The following is a 19,013-nucleotide window of genomic DNA, read 5'->3' as shown; positions in this document are numbered from 1 at the left end:
AAAAGCAAACTGTTGTGAAAAAAAAGGAAGTCAGTCAAATGTGAACCTCTCCTATATATCTGCTCCCCTTGTGTTTAAAGAATTTTTTGCATAAGAAAAACAAAACTTGTAGCTCAGCTAATTTTTCATACTTATTAATAGTTTATCTTGCCCCCCCCACACACTTTTTTTAATTTAAAAAGAAGTTCAAAGTTAGATTTCTCTGCCTGCGGGGGTTGAGGTATATTTGCTTCTCTTTTAGATCCTGACCATCTGTTTTTGGAAAATTAGCCTCTGGGAAGAGGGGAAAAGGAGTTTTTACTCAAACCTAATGGAGTGCTTTAAATTTTTTTTAAAAATTCTCACCCAAATATTTTAAAGTCTCAATTTTTCTACTTTTTAGGGGAATATCAGTAACCTCTGGTGTATGAGAGCATATCAACTTTTCCTCCTTTTCCCTCTTCTCCTCTCCTCAGGTATTTTTCTGTAGACTTGTGACTTTGAGGGGGTGGGTACAGTGAATTAAGAAAGTAAGGCAAAAAAAAATTATCTTGGTTTGTGACACTCTGAAAAATTGCAAACCCACTCTGAACTCAGATATTTATCACGCTGACAGATATGATACAAAGCGATTGCATTTCCTAATGATCCTCTGGGACTGAGTTGTAGGTAAAACCATTTAATGCATTTTTAATATTAAAGTAAGGCCTGGGTTCCATTTTCTTGGAGGTGAGGGAGTGGATGTCCCTCTCTGGAGCTGATACTTTCTGAGTGTACTGTTTTGCTTTTTCAACTAGAGCCCACCACCTCCACCCCTTCACATTTCCACTTACTTTGGGGAGGGATGAGCCGCACACAGGGCATTTGGCTTTTATAAATAAATTTGTATCTGGCCAGAAGACCCAATGCTAAATAAGAGCACACTTAAAAAAAAAAAAAAGAAAAGAAAAAAACAAACCTCAGACTCCACCCCTGCTATAGGAAATAAAACAGAGGCAATACTTGACTTTTTTTTCTCCTTCTGCCATCCTGGTTCTCTTTTATATTATTTTATTTTGGAAGAGGGTGGAGTGGTTGTTACTTCTCAGCTCAGAGGAGAGAGGACCCATTCCTGTTATTTCCCTCTCTGCTATATTTTAAAAATGTGTTTGATTTGGATTGCAAACAGAACAGGCTTACCGGTAGAAAAGAGCACTGTGGCTTTAAACTCACGAGTTTGCATATTCTCCTTGTATCTTTCCCCTTTGCTAATTATTGTGTTGTTTTCAGAGCAAATATGTCATATCCATGGCGACCGGGCAGGTTTATTGTCTTTCTGAAGCAATAGCTCACATAAGTAATTAATGACTTTCTTTTTTTTCCTCTGGCTTAGGTTAAACAGATCATTCAAGGAAAGTCATATCTCTCTTCTCTCTCCTCTCTCTCTCTCTCTTTCTCTCTCTCTCTTTTTTAGCCCAGTGACATAAGAACATGAGTTAGAACAAGAAAATACTTTAACCAAGAAGTCAACAGCTTATTTTCCCCCATTTCTTTTAAAAGCTAAAGTGTCAGCTTTCAGACATATGAGGCTGTCATTCTTGCAGCCGAGGGCAGTGCAGTCCACGCCTGGGTTGGAAATCCATTTGAAGGTTGTACAGCAGGGGAAGTGCTGGCATGGGGGGAGTAACCTGAAGGAATTTGTTTTTGAGGTGGGGGGGAGGCACTCCAAAATGAGTATTTCTCCTGTATTTAGCGGAATTTAATTAAATTGTGTACAAGGAAGGAATTAATGAGTCGGTAGTAATGTCCCGTCCCCACCGCCCCCCCCCACCCCGCCCCCTTTTCCCAGTCTGGTTAATTGGAAAGACAAAGTTTTTCTTTTCAATTCACCTTGAACTTCAGCTTTCTCCAGCCTTTGTTTCAAGTGCTTTTTCCTAGAAAAGTGCCTTTTGGAATCCCTTCTGGTTAGTATTTCCAGCATTATAGCAGGGGTTTGTTTTTGTTTTTTCCCCTTAGACCTACAACTCAGAGCTGGTTTCTGCTTCTCAGGAATCAACAGCTATGATGATTGATTATGACTTGGATTTTTAAACTTTTTTCTTTTTGGGGGGGGTGGGCAGCTTTTGAGGATGTAAAATGATATAGATGGCCCATCTCTCTTCCATATCGGGGAGGGTAGAAGCAATGTTTTCCTTTAAAAAAAAAAAAATCACCATTTATGTTCCACCCTTTTCAAATGGACCTTTTGCTAATAAGCCTTATGATGTCACCCGGTAACTTTAGAAATATCCTATGTGTCCAACTGATATTCTCCAGCAGCCCCGCAACAGACATGCATTAATTAGGCACATTTATATGCTGTTGCCCCTCTTTTTGAAATTTCAGGTGTAGCCAAGGATTTGTGTGTGTCCTTAAGAAAGGGGAATGAAATAAAGAGAAAAGCATTTATATTATATTTATACCTGGACACAATGAAAAAGGATAGTTCCCCCATCTGAAGTAAGTTAAAAAAGGCTGTGAGTCAACTGAATGAATCTTCAGGCTTTTGGCATTAAAAATAAAAATATAAAGCAGAAGAGAGATTTATTTGGTATCTGGTTTCTGAAGAGGAGAAGAGAAGGCCAGGCAAGTCTGATGCTGAGACTCCAGCGGACTTGTAATTGAGCCCGTAACCTCTTGATGTCTATATCAGAAAAACAGACACGAGCAGAGGGAACGGAGGAGAGGCAAACAAGCCTTGTAGAGGAGGGAGCTCAGGGGGAGATTCACAGAGAGAGAGAGAGAGAGATTTAATTTATAGACATTTTAAAAACCGTAATTTCATTAGGATCTGTTCTTCCCCTTCTCTGAAGGGCAGCCCGGCAGACCGATAAGGCCGGTCCCTCTGCCGGGATGCGTGGTGTGTGGGTGGGCGCAAACGTGGGCATCCTTTTCAGTTCCGAGGGAGCGTTTGTTTCCCTTCTGCCTACTTTCTGCTGGCTTCCTCATTTTGGAATTTAAAAATCCCAAATCGCCAAAAGTTAGCCGTGGCTTCTGGCTGCCTGGTGGTCTCCCCTGTGGGTGCCACGCCGCTCCATGAGCGGGTCTGTCTGCTGCCTGGCCTTTGGCATCAGTGCGTCTTCCTTCTGTTGCCAGGTGGCCCGTGGTTCCAGCCACGTGAGACCACTGGACAGGGTGGGCACCCCCATCTCTGCCCCCTTCAACTTCACCAAGTTAAGTTGCTGTGGTTCGGAGGCCACAGTGTCGGGGGAGCGGGGGTGGGGGGGGGGAGCTAAAGCCTGTCGTAAATTCTGCAAAAATTAATCAACCGTGTAAGAGCTGCACGTTAACAAGGGTGTACAGGCAGGCCGGGCCTTCTCCTGTTCCCCCTGTTCAAAGTCCAGCAGAGCCAGGGTGGCCGGGACGGTGGGAAGGGAAGGGGGAGTTTGTTTTTTGTTTTTGTTTTTTTATCTGAATAATTGAGAACAACTGGAGAGAGAGGGAAGAAGAGAGAGGGATTTGTTGAATATAAATCCTCAAGTGCCCTTGTTCCATATTGTTGGAATTTTTTTTTTTTTTTCCTTTTGGTCTGGATTTGTCCTGTGTGTCTTTGGTGGAAAAGATACCTAGAGAAAGAGAGCAAAGGAGGGGGATGGGGGGGCGGGGAGAGAGAGAGAGAGAGGGAAGGATGGAGAAGAGAGAGAGAGAGGGAGATGTGTGGCTCCTTCGGAACTCATTATCATTCTTAATAAGTCTTAAGGAATAAAGGAGAGCATTGAGTGTAAATGCTGGGTAATCCTAACACTTCTCAAGGTGAGAGGAGTCTTGAGGACACAGAGAAAAGAGAGAGCAGAGGAGGGGGTGGGAGGGGGCCCAAGCAGCCCTGGGGGAGTGGCAGGCCCAGGATCTGGGGGGCTCTGCAAGAGGCCTGGAAGCTGGGGTGGGGGACACCCAGAGGAGCCCCAGTGAGATGGTGTCAGAGATGACACTGGGGATCTCCAGGAGAGGGTGACTTGCTGGGACAAGGAGCAGGGGTGATGGGAACCTCTACCCTGGGCCTGCCCTGCTTTGGGTTGGGGTGGAGGCCAGGGGCCACAGGGCCTTTGCTCCCTCCTGGGCACGGGCTCCCCAGCCAGCTCAGCCCCTGCCCCCTGGCCTCGGGTTCCCGGAGAAGGCCCCGGGGTCTTGTCCTGCTCGTTCTGGCTCCCTTGCATTGTCTGCTCTGGGAAGCGGGAGGGACAGAGCAGCGGCCAGAGCTCAGCTCCGGACACTAGGTGGCTTAGAGGATCTTCGAGGTTTTCCAAGACGAGCAGCCGCTGGCTTCCCCTCTCCTCCCCGCTGGTGGGCTCCGCTGTGCCCGTCCTCTGCCGGGTCCGGGCAGCCCTGGCTGACCGGCAGGAGGGCGAGTGGGCACGGGCCCAGGGGCCATGGCATGGCTCCTGCGGCCCGCGCTCCCAATGAGCAGCTTCCAGGCAAGGCGAGGAGGAGGCCAGGGGCAGCTTCCGTGGGGGGAAGGCAGCCGGTCAGGGCCACTTACACGAGGGCCAGTTGGAGCTCAGCCCTGTGTTCTCTGCCGCTTGGGCATGAGGCACTGCTGAGCCCATGGTGGCGGGGAGGGCAGTCTCTGCTTCTTCCCCTTTTGAGTTCATGTGCCCCCTTGGAGAATCCTCTTAATAAAAAAATCTCATAAGTATAAATACTGCACATACTTGGAGGGGTTTCACAGATCTTAAAAACCCAGCCAAGGACCCTCTAGGGTCCCTTGCTCTGGTGGACTTCTTTCCAATTCTCCAGGACTATAGGGGGGAGGGGGGCAGTGATGAGGCAAAATCAGTTCTCACCGCCACTCCCACCCCTGCCGGCCTCAGTACCTGGAGAGCAGAGCCACGTCAAACTGTGACACCCACTGGGCCCCCGCAGGTGGATCAGGGCCAACGCTCAGGCGCCCATCTGAAGCACCACACCTGATAGGTAGTTGCCCTTCTCTGGGCCAAAGGCCACCTCCCCCTCATCCGGCTGGCATTGTCTCGGGTTCCTGGGGTGTTTGAAGGGTCTTAGCCAAGGTCATGTCAGAACCACTGATTGTTTTCTCTAGGAACAGTGGTGGGCAGGGAGACACAATTCAGGTTTGACTTACTGTAGTCAGGTTTTTTGTGTGTGTGTGTGTTTTTAAACTCTTTCTTTTGGAGAGTAACTTCTGGGGAGCATGCAAAAGGGGGTGCGTGGGAGTTAAGAGATGAAGGCTGATGACTGAGCTGGTGACGCCCGGAGGGAGAGCAGGACGGGTTAATGGCGGGTGGATTCTGCTTTTCTGCTGTTTAAAAGCAGTAATGACCAAATTGCGTGCCCTGCGTGTGCCTTGCTGACGAGATTTACCGAAAGGAAGCTGCGCTGCCTCTCTGCTGCTGGTCTCGGGGTGGGTAAGCCTGTGTTTGTGTGTGTGTGTGTGTGTGTATGTGTGTGTGTAAATGAGAAGACGGGGTGGGGGAATTAGCTCTGCCAGGCTGGCACCCTTCCCCAGCACTAATTGCTGGCAGAGTACCCACGGGGGCTGTGCCAGTGTCTCCAGCTCTGCCCGCCCCCCTCGCCCCCGGGGAGCTCAGCTGTGCAGCTCGCTATGTGAGGCCCATTTCCGGGCCCACTAGTCCTGGAGGCTTCTTTCGGAATTTCAGGGAAATCTGATCCTTGGTGGGTGGGGTGACCATGGGCCAAGCCCCAGCATCCCTGGTCTGGCATGAGGGGACAGGGTAAGACTTAGGTGGTCCAGAGCTCCCCTGAGGTCTAGTTGTAAGCATCAGGAGACCCCATTCCAGTTCTGATTCTGCAGTAAATCATCGTGTGGCCTTGGGCAAGTCATTCGACCTCTCTGAGCCTCAGTTTCTTCTCTTATCAAATGGCCTCTAACACTATTGCCCTCACAGGGTTGCCCTGACCGTCGGCTGGGCTTGTAGCTGTGAAAGTCCTTTGAAATAATTAAGCGTGATGAAGAATTTATCATGGTCGCGTTGTCAAGTGCAGGGTGCCTCCAATGTCAGATGAACCCATTTTGTATAATATGGTATTAGTCTCAAAGGGGACACCTATGAATTCCATTCCAGAAAGCTTTGAGCCTGGATGTTGTGTGGTGCTGGGGTTGCATTTTTGTACCAGGTTGTGGGTTGGTTCTTTTTTGGGGGGGGAGGGTGGTAAATAAGTTGTGTAATTCAGTCTTTAGAAAATGAACAGTTAAATGTATCAACCTGGATGAATCTCAAAAACACAATATTAAGCCCCAAAACAAGTCACAGAAATCGCTGGGAGCTTGGGGCTGAGTTGGGGGTGGGTGTTGCTTTTCAGGCAGGGTGGGGGAGCCCATTCAGGATGTGCGGTGTGCTTAGCTGTTTTGAGCCATGGATTCAGTGAGGAGCTGTGTATATTGTAGATTATGCATTCTGGAGCCAGCTAGCTGGGGGGTCAAAGTCGTGCCCTTACGTCGGTTACTTAACTAGCCTGTGCCTCAGTTTTCTCACCTGTAAAATGGGGATAACAGGACCTACCTTGTGGGGTTGGTGTGAGGATTAGATACGGTATGACGTGTAAAGTGTCTTCCAGACCCAGGTTGGGGTGAGTGTGGTCGTATCTGCTGCCCTCCAGGGAGTGTTGTGGATGGGAGCGTGGGGCAGCCGCTCTCTATGTATCTGGGGGCTGGGACCCTGGTAGGGGTGGTGCACGATGGTGTTGGTTGGAAATTCTGAATTTTGTGTTTTACCTCTCTGGGCTGCCTTGGTATTTTTGGTGATGAATCAGAAGGGGATGAGAAGTAAGACTGTGCCCACTTTCAGAGTCAGAGCTCAAGTGGGGCAGGGGCCATTGGTCTCTTCCACTGTGGCCAGACTGGCTGTTCCTGGAGCTTGAGGGGTAGGGTGGGGGCAGACCCTGGGAACTCACTCCGGGTGCCAGTGGCCTCCACCTGTGTTCCTGTGGCCCGGGAGCCTAGTGCTGAATGCCGGGGGTCCCCGGGGTCCGCGAGTGTGCAAAGGCTCTGCTGTGGTGGAGACATGTGGCTGGCAGAGGGTTAAGAGCTGCTGCTGGAGTCGGGCTGAGCCCGGTGTGAATTTTGTTTCTCTCAACTGGGCAAATGAATTCCTTTAATTCTTTGTTTCCATGTCTGTAAAATGGGAGTTGGAATTTCTACCTTGTGAGAATTAGGTGAGAGGATAGTGATTGTGGCTGCCACGTGCTGAGGGTTGATGTGAAGCTTTCTTTCATGAACCGAGCTTAGCCCAGCGAGCAGCACACAGTAGGGACCACAGGATAAGGATCAGATGATTAACAGACCAGCCTCGGGCCAAGCCTCAGGTGGGTCCCTGGATGACCTGGAGCTAACTGGAGTGCAAGAGGGCCTAGCCAGGGTAGCTGGGCAGGGGCGTCATGTGGATGGAGCCAAGGTTTAAGCCCACCCTTGGGTGATCCTGCTCCCGGGGTGGGGGGGGGCACTCCCCAGGCATGGGTGGAGGTGGGGAGGGAAGGGCCCGGAGCAGAAACAGAGGAGGCCTGGCAGCAGTGACCTAAGGAGGCAAGGGCATGGGGGCTGTGAAGCGGGAGCACCGGAGGGGCGAGGGGCACTTATGGAAGATGAGGTGTATGAAACTCCATGGGCCTCTCCCATTTCACTGTGCTATGCCCAAACACCCCGGTTCTTGTTTCACTATCTGAGATCTGGGAGCAGGTTAATTTCCATGACGAACTCCAGGCCACGTGCTCTGAGGATTTATCTAATTAAACTGATGCTTTTTTCTAAGAAAGAAAGAAAGGAGGGGAGGGAGGGAGAAAAGAAAGATAGGAAGGAAGCAAGGAAGGGAGGGAGGGAGGAAAGGAGAGAGGGAAAAGAAATGGAGGAACAGAAGGAAGGAATGAGAGGGAGGGAAGAAGGGAAGGAAGGAAGGAAAGATAAGAAAGAAAGACGGAAAGGAGGGAGGGAGACAGATTAGCTGGAGGCAGACCAGTGGTTTTTGAAAGGCCATGACAGAGTGGAGGAGATGCTTGGTGTCTAAGGTGGGTGTCTTGGGCCAGGTTTCTGTCTTCGGTTACTTCTCATGTATTTCCAACATAGCTCTTGGGCTGGGAAGGAAAGGGCTAGCTAGAGGGATTCTGGACCTGTACTGTTCACTACAGTAGCCACTAGCCCATGTGGCAATTTAGATTAAGTTAAATGAAAAATTCAGTTCTTCGGGAATTCACTGGCGGTCCAGCGGTTAGGATTCCGAGCTCTCACTGCCGAGGTCCCATGTTCCATCCCTGCTCGGGGGGAACTAAAATCCCACAAGCCGCGCGGCATAGCCAAAAAAAAAAATTCAGTTCTTCCATGAGCTAGCCGCATTTCAAGTCCTCCATAGCATGCAGCACAGAGAAGGAACATTTCCGTCTCATGAAGTTCTATTGGACAGAAGGGTGCTTCCCTCAGAGCCTGGGCTAAACGGATGAGCCCCCAAGAGACAGCGAAGGAGGTTGGTGATGGGCGGCTGGGATGTACCCACATGTCAAAGGGACCTCCCTGTCTGGAGCCAAGGCCTCCGTCCTGCTGGGGCTGCCTTCTGTATAGATTCCACGCATGTTTCCTCTCTCCCAGGGCAGGTGGGGCTAGAGTTCAGCAGAACAGGGTTAAAATCCTTCTCCCACTTACTGTCTTTGTGACCTTGGGCAGGGGTCTTAACTCTCTGACCCTGTGGAACTGGGCTAACGGTGGATAGTACCCATCTCATTGGGTCCTTGCGATCGATAACTGAGTTGATGGGTGTCAGCACTTAGTCTAGTGCTGGGCACACAGCGAGCACTTGAGAAATGGGGACCACTCTTATTATAATCATTATAATTATAGTTGTTGATATTATTTTCATAATGATTATTGAATAGCTTTTGTGGCTGCTAAGTTCTTAGGGACACTGCTTGACCAAATGCTGATTTCTCCATAATCAGCACTTTAAATGAGCCCCCTCCCAGACCCCTTTCTTCTGAGATCCCAATTTGGATCCCTTCTTTCCATCTCTCCCCATCCCTCCTTTTTCCGGCACAAGGAAGAGCTGAAACTGCCCCAGAATTAACTCTTGCAGGCCTTTGTATTATACTTGTGAATTAGACCCCCTACCCCTTCCAACACATGTATAAGCGTGCCCGTGTGTGTGTGTGTAACACACACACATACACACACACACTCTTCTCTATGGGCCAAACTACATTAAAAAAAAATAGTTTTGGGGGGAAAATGGGGGAGAGCAGATGTGGCCCTGACAGGGCTAGCTGGGTTGTTTGCGGGTGGAGGTGGGGTTGGCGGCCTCTGGGAGGGACGTGTGTGTTTATTCCTGGAAATTGCCCAGTGCCCTGTGTGCTAATGTGGAGCTGAAAAGTCCCCTGCATTGTGCAGGCTCCTTTCCCCGTGAAAAGGCAATTGAGTCAGTGAGTTCCGAACGGATTGGAGCTGACAGTAAATGAAAATCTGGCAATGGGTAGAAAACAAGCTCCCCTGCCCGTACCCCCCACCTAACACACACTCGCTCAGCCCTCCCTGAACTCCCAATGCTTGTTTGGTTTTGACAGGGGGTTTGAAAATAATTATGATCCCTTTTGGTGTGTATCAACGTCATCAGCCGGGGTTCTGCCGCAGCCTCCTGCCCCCTTCTCCAGGGATGGCCTAGCCCCCTCCCCCAGGTTGCCCCACCCCACCCCCAAACTCCCCTTCGCCTCCGTGGCTCCGCCAGCGATCCCGAACGAGTTAAGGGCTGAATCAACTCTAGACCCAGCTGTACATTTCACTCTGGGTTCCTGAATGAAGCGATGTGCTGTGCTCAGCACGATTGGAGACTGTCTGCCTCGGGTGGCCCACCCGGCCCCCACCCTGCTGGGCTCCACCAGCTTCCATGGACCTGCTGCTGGCAGCTGGGGAGCTGGTGGCCCATGCTGCAGGGATCTTGTCTGGTGCCCTCCCCACGGCCAGCCCCCCATCAGAGATGTGTTTTAATTTGAAAAGAAAAGGTGCACCATTTGGAATTGGCATCATCCCTGGTTTGCAAGGGAGGCTTGTGATTTTGAGGGTTCGTATGTGCCGTGGGCCCTGCCCCCCCGTATTTTCCGTCTCCACCATGTCCACACCGGTACATCAGCTGACAGATATTTATTTCTACCTGGCTCTTGCCAATGGTCCCGTGTCCCTAGACCCCCACCCCCCTGCCACTTAAACGTTACCAAGAGAGCCAGGGAGGGAAATACTGCCACCTCGCAGATGCTCCTCCAGTCACCCCATGTTTGTAAAATGGCATCTCTTTAGTCTGACTGTCCTCTCTCGGTGGAGGTGTGGCATCTCTCCTCTTCCTGGGGGGCAAGAGGCAAGGAGAAACACTCATTCTGGCAGAATTCCAGCCTGCTCTTTGGGGTGTATATATCCCCCCATGGCTGGGGATGCCTCCCAGGGGCCCCCTTCTGGAAAAGACCTGGTGGAGTGGCGTTACTTTAGCAGCTGTGCTGGGAGAGGCCCCCATGCGGAGGCACCAGAGAACAGTGGTCAGATGCACAGGTTCAGATCCCTAGTCCCTCATTTATTAGTGCTGCGACTTTAGGCGCCTCCCTAAAGGCTAGTGCCTATAGTATGGTGTTGCTGCAAGGATTAAATGAAATAATGCTGGTAAGGCACTTGACACAAGGCCTGGCACATGGTAACAAAGGGGAGCTATTATTGCTACTATTACTGTTACTACTCCGTCCTCCCCATCTGTCATCAGGAAGGCAGGAAGGGGGAGGGCTCAGGCCTGTCCCTGTGTTCGGGCTCCAGGACACCCTAGGCCAGGCTGGAGCCGTGGCCCAGTGGCTGTGGCCCCTGGAATTTTGCTGAAGCATACTTGCCAAACCAGCAAAGCAAACATGTTGGTCCAGTACAGAGCCCTGGAGGGAGCAGGGAGGAGGCTTGCCATGCTCAGGGCTGGACTCTTGGATCCCCAAGGTGGCAGCCCCTGGGCTGGCCTGGCCTGCCCTGCCTGTCCCAGGGAGGAACCGCCTCCCAGACGCTGGCACCATCTTGCTTCTCTTTGGCTTCTCCTCAGAGTCGGGAGCGTGGCCCCTGCTCTCCCCCAGGTGCAGGTGGCCTTTGCAGCCTGGCACCTGTTCCTGGAGGGCGGCTGCCAGCAAAGGTTCAAACCCAGGGATCACCCTCTGTGTCCTCCGGGTCCTTGCACGAGGCCTGTTTGCTCCCGGAGGGACTCGCCTGGGCCGGTCCTGGGGGAGGGGGTCAGAGAGGGGCTCGTCCTCTCATCCCAGAGCCCCCTTCCTCGCCCTCCAGGTGAGTCACAGGAGAGCCAGGACCAGCATCCTCAGATCTGTGTGCGGGGGCCTTGCTGGGGGTGGGGCAAGGGGAGACACGTGAAAGGATGACGGATGTGGAGGGAGTCGGGGAGGAGGTAAAGCGTCCTGCTTTTGTCTCCAAGGGTCAGCAAGCGAGCTGAGTTGGTTTTACATTTTCATTTTATTAAAAGAGGAAGGAAGTAGACATTTACCAAGCACCAACTATGTGTCAGATGCTGTGCTGTGACTTTCTGTGGGATTGAAGGACACAGGCAGGTAGTGGTCCGATTCCCATTGTCCCGATCAGGAAATAAGGCTCAGAGAGGTTAAGTAATTTACCTGAGTTCACCCTGCTGGTTAAAGGAGAATCGGAGTTTGAATGCAGGTTGATATGACTCTGACACACATGCTTTTCTCCTTACACTGGGAAAATATAACCATTATTTTAAACGGTTTTTGAAAATACGTAAAAGGAAGAAAATTCACCCATAATTGAACTATGGTAACACCACTTCATTTAGTATTTAGTGTTTTTCCTTCCTGTGTTTCTTTCCTTTGCTGTCTGTATATATATATATGTATGTAATATACATTTTACATAATTATAATCATAAGAGAATATCATTTGGGTTGAGACCCAGGATGAGATGGGAGGGTCTCCTGAGCTGGGGCCGCTGGAGAGTGATTGATTCTCGGCAAAATGGAAACCTGGTTTTGGCCCGGAGCCATCTTTTCGGTAATGAGGTTCCTGAAGTTGCACTGGAGAAAGCAAACTGGGTGAATGGGGTGGTGAAAAAGACCCCTGTATTCCCTCCTGGGTTGGTTTTGCTCAGTTAAGTGGTAGAATTTTCCTTTTAACTCACTTCCTTCTTGCTTTTGACAAATGGGAATATTTGTACCATTTTCCCGAATGACCTCCTCTCCTTGGGGTAATGAGAAAATGAAAGTCTCTGCTAAGTGCTTTGAGATATTCAGATATAAAAATGGAGAGCCGAGTGTTGTCATGGGCCTTTTGCTGCCAGGGCGCTTTATAAAGAGGAAGTGCAGTTTGGGGGGGCAGTGAAGGTCAGCATGGGGATGAAGGCCGTTGCTAGAAGCAGCATCTCTCTGGGCACGGGGGCCCGGGCGTTCGGGAACCCGCACAGGACGGGCAGGGTTTCAGTGGAGCTCCCTCCACCTTCCTCCAGGTACACACTCCAAGTCCAGGCCCCCACGGTCAAGGTGATCTGGATCACTCAGGCAAAGCCCCCACCTTGGTTCGAATCATGTGGATAAATGATCCAGTTCAAGGAGAGGTCTTCCCCGGCCCCCTTCTCCCCATCTCGCCTCATAGCGTCAGCCCAAGAATAACACGGCAGAAGAAATACTGTCACCTATGCAAGTAATGATCCTGCAGATGATTTCGAAACATGGAAAAATGTTTATTACGTGAGTGAAAAAACAAAACAACACACTGAAGGCCAAGTATTGTGAACGCCACGATAGAAACTATATAAAAATTGCAAATGCGTATGGACAAAGCTTGCAAGGTAATCCTCCGAAATGAAGATGATAGAGTGAGGGTGATGGGACGACGGTGATTTGTTTTTTATTTCACAACATTTTCTTTAAATTCCCCCCATGATTAAAAACCAACAACGCCAACGTGTAGGCCCAGTAGGGGGCCCAGTAGGGAGCCCTGGGGAGGGGGAGGGGCGGAACAGTGCCAGGCAAGAGGGCGCCTGCACCCACGGCTGTGCCAGCCCCAGAAACCTATGAGATCTCCAGAAGCCGAGGCGTATCGGTGACTCAGACCTTCGTGTTATGCTGTTCAACAATAGCTTTTGTCCTTTGCCCAAAACCCTAGGCCAGTGTATTAAAAAAAAAAAATTATAAAATTATGAGATAGTTTGTACTTTCCTTACCAGCCTGTGCCAGCTTCGGGTGCTTTATTTATTCAAGGTGGGGAGGCAGGGATGGCGGGGTGGGGTGTGGGGCAGACAAAAAGGAAAAGAAAAACAAGGTAGAACTCGGACAAGGCCCAAGAAACGTTTGAGCCTCAACAACAAACTTTCTTTTGTTTCCCCAGTGGGGAGAAAAAAATAAGGAGGAAAAAATGCAGAGGACCAGTTTGAACCGAATAAAACGCCTCACGTTTTGTGCGTGGGGTTGCCTCTTGCAGGGGGTTTTGCCTTTTGTTTGTGGAACATGAAAGCTATTTCGTGACACTCATCTCTGGGCTAGAACTTGATGGGGGTGGGAGTGGAAGGACCCAGGCAGAAAGGGCCGGAGCAAGGACGGCCAGGTTGGGCTCTGGTGAACATGAACGTTTCACTTGGCTGTTCTAGCCAGTACCGCCCAACTGCCAACAGCCTTTGCCCTCACTTCCGGTTGGGTTTAAAGAAGGTTCCGACCTCCTGGTGTCCCAGAAGCAACTCTGTGCTAGTGTTCAGAATTTCATGTGAATCAGGGGTGAGGACAGGTTTGCCTTGTACCAGTCTGGACCAGAATGTTCCTCCCAGTGTCCATTGGAAGACATTTTAAGAATAAGATTTAGGAAGAAAGACCTTGGGAGGAGAGAGTTGGGAATGGGTGTGTGTGTGTGTAGTTGTGTGTGTGTGCGTGATTGTGTGGTTGCATGTGTTGTACATGTGTAAAATTGTGTGTGAGTGATTGTATATGGTTGTGAGATTGTGTGAGTGATTTGTGTGAATGGTTGTGTGAAATTGTATGAATGTGTGTGACTGTGTATGTGAGATTGATTGTGTGTGTGATTGTGTGTGAGAGAGATTGATTGTGTAAGTAATTATATGTGAGGTTGTGTGATTGTGATATGATTGTGGGTGATTGTGATTGTGTGTACGTGTGTCCCCTTTAGTCTTAATCACTTTTTCCCCCAGTTGTAATAGCCAGGCCAAGTAAAATTTATGGGGGCTTACATCTATTTTTTCCCATATTACCTTTTCCCCATCCCCCAAACCAGTTCTCCTAGTGAACCTGTCAGGCAGCCCGGACCCTGGGCTGATTGGCAATTCTTTCTTCAGAATTAGTTCAAAGGATTTTGTAGGAATAATCCAGGCTCTTTGGCAACAGGGTGACCAGTAAGAGAAGGAGGCTTGTGGGTTAAAGGCAGAGTCACAGCGGTCTGAGGTGGCCTGGCCTGGAACTCAGGTGCCCCAGTCTGAGACCCTGATGAGGATCCCAGCGCTGTCGACCTTATTCCAGGGCTCCCGTCTGCCCTTGCCGAGGCCATCTCGGAAGCGGATTTGCTGTCAAACCTCCGAGGCTACGTGGGCTTTAATGTGACTTCCTGATCTTTCAGTCACTGTGACCATTCCTGAGAAGGCAGCACAGGGATGATTGTGCTTGTTTTACAGATGAAGAAACTGAGGCCCAGAGAGGGGAGGTACCTTGTCTAAGATCACACAGCTAGTCAGTGACAGATTTGGAACCAGGACTGAGTCTTTGTGCCACTTGGAAACATGGTCATCTCTCCCGATGGCTCAGGGCAAGGCTGACCAGTCCCCAAGGACAAGAAATCCTGCTTGCGTCCACTTACAGGAAACAAAGGGACCCTCCCGGTGGGTCAGACGCTCTGTGGCTGTGGTTGGGTGACTGGTCTTCTGGTTTCAGGGACTGTCTCTGCTGAGGAACGTGTGCTGGACGGTGAGACAGGATGAGGGGGTTCTAGCCCCACCTCTGTCACCCACAAGCAGCCACTTCCCAAGACCTCAGCTTTGCTGTCTATGGATAGAGTAAGAGCCTGGACCCAGTGGTTCCTCGTCCCTTCCTACTTTTGGACGGTGGAGCTTCCTGCCACAATCCAGAGTCCCCAGCTGCGCCATGCAGCAAACCTGTCAAACCAGAGATGCCAGTTTTCCCAGGGCTCCCATGAGCTAGCTCCCTGCCCCTTTCTTGTGCCGGGGACAGCCTTTAGAGGCTCATCAAGCAATGCCCCCGGCCCATGCCCCGTGCACCTGCTTACTGATAACTGCATGTCTGAATGTGGCTCGTGTCAGAGCCCTTTGGTTTGAGTACTCAGAGGCTGAGACGTGAGAAAATTAAGAGCAGGGGAGAGAAGTGGTACCCTGTGACAAGAGGCAGCTGTGGTGAAAGGGGCAGGCGCCATGCCCAGCGTGAGCACCATCTGGGCAGGAGGCCTGGCTTCCAGCTGTGGTGGCTCCGGAAGGGCAGAGCCTGGGAGGGATGATTTTGAAGCCACTACTATGGAGATTAAGGGGATGAGAATGTAAATCTCAAGTAAAAAGGTAATTGAATGTAATAGCAAACACTGCTCGCTCTATGTTAATTTTAGCTCTTCCCCTGGATACAAGGCGCTGTATTAGTGTTTTATTACCATTTTGTTTGCACTAATAAAATAGTAAAATTTATTTCAAGGAAGTTGAAGGATGGTTTTACAATGCAAATTTGAAGAAATTGGACTTTTCATTTATGCCTCTGCTATTTTATACCCTGACGGGTGTAAATTAGCTACAGGGACCTAGCAGACCCCACTGATGGTGACTTGGGAGGCGGGAGCCCTGGCAGAGGTTCCAGACTAGCTTAGGGCATAAAGCAGAATGCCCCACAGAGAGGCTGGAGGGACATGGGGGGTATGATTGGGTGGGACCGGGTGGTGGGTGAGGGTGTGTCAGGCATGAATGACAATGGTTGTCAGCAGACACGTCACACACTGAGCCTGCAGGGAGACACACGTGGCCTCAGACCTCAGGGCTGTGTCTTTCCTCTCTGCCCTTTGGCCTCCTTCCTGTCTTGACATTGAGCCTCAGTTAACCTGGTGAACCCCCAAGGGGAACTGAGCAACTTCTTTCCTCTGCTACTCCAAAGGAGGGGTAGACCAGGTGTCCAGTCTACACAACACCCTTTTTAAAGGGGCTGCAGGTTTAGGGGAGCCATGGGAATGTGAAAGAAAGACACTGAGCCTAAAAAGAGCCAGGGAAAAAGACCCAGGCCAGACACCAGTCTGGCAGAGACTCCCCGGCACAACCCCCTTCTCCATTCTTCTTTCTGACCCGGGCATACTTGAGAAACTGGACAAAGGGTGTTTTCAATAAGCCAGCATTTCTTCAAGTTGGACCAAATGGTAGTGTCCATGAACAAAAAAGTCTAGAGGACTGAATTTTCTTTAAAAAAATCAAGTTGTCTGAATTTTAGGGAACTGGATGATAGCACAGGAAGGTGGAGAAGGGAAGGAAAGGGATGATGAGAGAGTTTCATTTTGAGTTTTGGGTAAAGAATTCAGGTTGGTTCTTGTTTTATCCAAACCGGTTTGTTTATCTCTGAAAAATTATCAGCAGCAATGGCCCAAAGCGCTGCATTGGGGGACCAGCTTCCAAAGGGTAGGGACCCGAACAAGTGGTCTAATGTCTGGCGAGGTCTGTAGCTTGTATTGCCCTGGTTCTCTGGCTGCCTGCCTGGTGCGGGGGAAACGGTGAGCCAGTGATGCTGGTTTCCAGCCCCAGCCCTACGTCTTGTGGGGTTTTTCTCTATGTGTTTTTGCTCCCTGTTCGAGAGTGGTGTGTGTGTGTGTGTGTGTGTGTGCACGCGCGTGTGTGTTTAATGCAAAGATTCAAACTGTTGATACTGGCAAAGCCAGAGTTGAAAAACTGGAGCAGAAATGGCGGCAGAAGACACTTGAGGCTTCCCTTGACTGCAGGCGGTGTGAGCTCTGGGTGTTAGCATTTTGCTCTCGGGCTGCAGGGAACTTGGCACTGGGGCAGGGGAGGGTGGGCACAGGCTCCCAGCCTCTCCTGGTGGCTCCTAGAGGGCCTGCAGGCTCGCATTTGGAGCAGAGGGGTCTGCATTGACTTGGGTGGTGGGAAATGTCTGAGGGTCAGGCCGGCCTCCAGCAGCAGGGCCAGCGTTCCATGTGATTATGTTTGGAGTAGGAAAGTTCTCCATCTGGGGCACTTGGATCAAGGGGCTATGGGTGGGATTTCTTGGGATCGTGGGGTTTAGAGGATGTGCAGAAGGCAAGGGACTCCAAGCCCGGACCCATAACAAGCCAGGAACCTCTTCCTTCCCACTGCTGGGAACACGGGAGGCCCTGTGGTTCTGAGGGGGCAGAGAGGGAGGGCCAGTGCTAGTGGAGATGGCCAGGACAGCTCTGAGAGTGTTGCTGAAAGAAACCAGAGATGAAAACATTTAAAAGTGGTGCGTCTTTTAGCTTTGGAAATGGTTCCCGATTCTCTGAGAGCAGGGAGAGTGCATCAGGCAGGGGGGTTACTTTGGGTGGATTTCAATCCAAAACTGTAATTATATCAAGGAGCAGATGGAAATGGGAAAAGAGGATTAGTGGTGTGGCCTGCTTGGGCCTGGTGGTAGAGGTGGCAGGCTTGACCTCTGTGCTTGGATCACAGCAAAGGTGGTTTGCCCCGGAAGACCCCAAGGAACAGCCTGGGTACCTCTTCTCTTCTGGTCTACTCTTCACTCTCCCTGAGCCATCTCTGGAGAGCCGGGTCCCCTCTGAGTAGCTCAGGGCTGCTCCCCACCCTCCCTGCTTCTTCTCAACACCTGTTGTCACATGTCAGCTCCAGCCTGGAGTAGAAGGAAGGTCCATTCTGATTGATTTGACATTCTTTTCGGCATGCGGTATATGTGTGCGTGTGTTGGGGAGAGGGTGACCCTAAAGGATACCAGCAGATTGCTCTCATAGGTGGCCAGTAAACCCTGGAAGCTAGCCCCCCACTTGCTGCTTTGTCCTGTTTGGTTTGGAGGAGCCTGTGGCCTGGGTTTCTCCTTTAGGTGGGAGAAAAGGCTGCCAGAACTCTTAGGTCTTTGGCCCACAAGCCTCTGACTCTGCCTCTCATCCCGCTGAGCCCCCTGGGGTGTGACGGTGGCATCCCCAAGTATTGTGAACCCCCAGCTCACCTTTCTCTTCTCCCTGCCCCCCTGCCTTGCACCTGTCAGCTGTTTCATTGACTGTCTGGCTTGGCTGCCACCCATCCCATCCTCCCAGGCCAGCTCCTCCCTCACCCCCACCCCTCAGGCCTACACTGCCCCCCTTCCTGTCTCTGCCCACGTCTGTCTCTACCTGCCCGTCGCCGGCACACCTGAGGATCCGAGGCTGCCTAACGGAGTGTGGGGATGCTTCAGGGTGTTTACCAGACAGCCGGGATAAGGTATTAAATCCCGTTGCTGTCTTCCCAGGGCCAGGTTCCTCAGATGGTTTTCCAAATTCCTAATCTCAGTGCCCACATCCCTGCCCGGCCCCTGTTTGATGGGAGCCTTCCTTTCCGATTGAAGCTGAACCGAACAGACTCTGTCGTGAGGTTGGGTCCGGGTTCCTACCGGGGCATGATGACATGGAGGTCCAGCCCCTTCCTCCCTGGAGGAAGGAGGTTCTTCCCTCCTCTCCTCCTTCCTTTCTTTGGGAATCTTAGGGAGTAGGGGTCAGGATTCTGCCACCAGGTGTTCTAGAGCCTTCTTGAGTGTCCCCCTCCCCTACCAGTGTGGTCATGAGGCAGGAGCAGGTAAATGACAGCCCTTCCTGAGCCCAGCGTTACAGTTCTTCCTGCTCGAAATAAAAATGGCCAGGGTGGGGTTTTGCCCACGGTACTGAACACCCTGACTTGCCCCAGAAGAGAGTCTGCAAAGCAAACCTGTTTCTCCACAGCGTCTCTGCGCTGTTTTGGGAGCGCTAGGAAGGAGGCTTGCTCCTGTCGGTGCTCTGGGTGGACACCTGTCCTCATTAAGCTGGCCTGGCCTCTGGGGTGACAGGAGGGCTCAAATGTGCCCCAGTGAACAGCGACATTGAGGCGCCCCGTGGT

The 19,013-nt window shown here is 50.9% G+C and overlaps 1 protein-coding gene across 14 annotated transcripts in view; it reads left to right on the top strand.

Annotated features, from left to right (window-relative positions):
• Nucleotides 1–19,013, top strand: part of CASZ1 (castor zinc finger 1) — a 156,977-nt gene that overhangs the window by 10,287 nt on the left and 127,677 nt on the right. Inside the window, exon 1 of one of the 14 annotated variants that reach the window (XM_036855093.1) lies at nucleotides 11,032–11,043. The exons of the other annotated variants lie outside the window; for them this stretch is intronic. The gene's annotated coding sequence lies outside the window, so the exon portion shown is untranslated. Of the gene's footprint in view, nucleotides 1–11,031; nucleotides 11,044–19,013 lie in introns of those variants that run through there. 14 annotated transcript variants of the gene reach the window in all.

This window comes from Balaenoptera musculus, chromosome 1 (assembly GCF_009873245.2).
Source record: "Balaenoptera musculus isolate JJ_BM4_2016_0621 chromosome 1, mBalMus1.pri.v3, whole genome shotgun sequence".
NCBI classification, from domain to species: Eukaryota; Metazoa; Chordata; class Mammalia; order Artiodactyla; family Balaenopteridae; genus Balaenoptera; species Balaenoptera musculus.
Note: the sequence above shows the minus strand (reverse complement) of the source record. Positions and strands in the feature narration are given on the sequence as shown.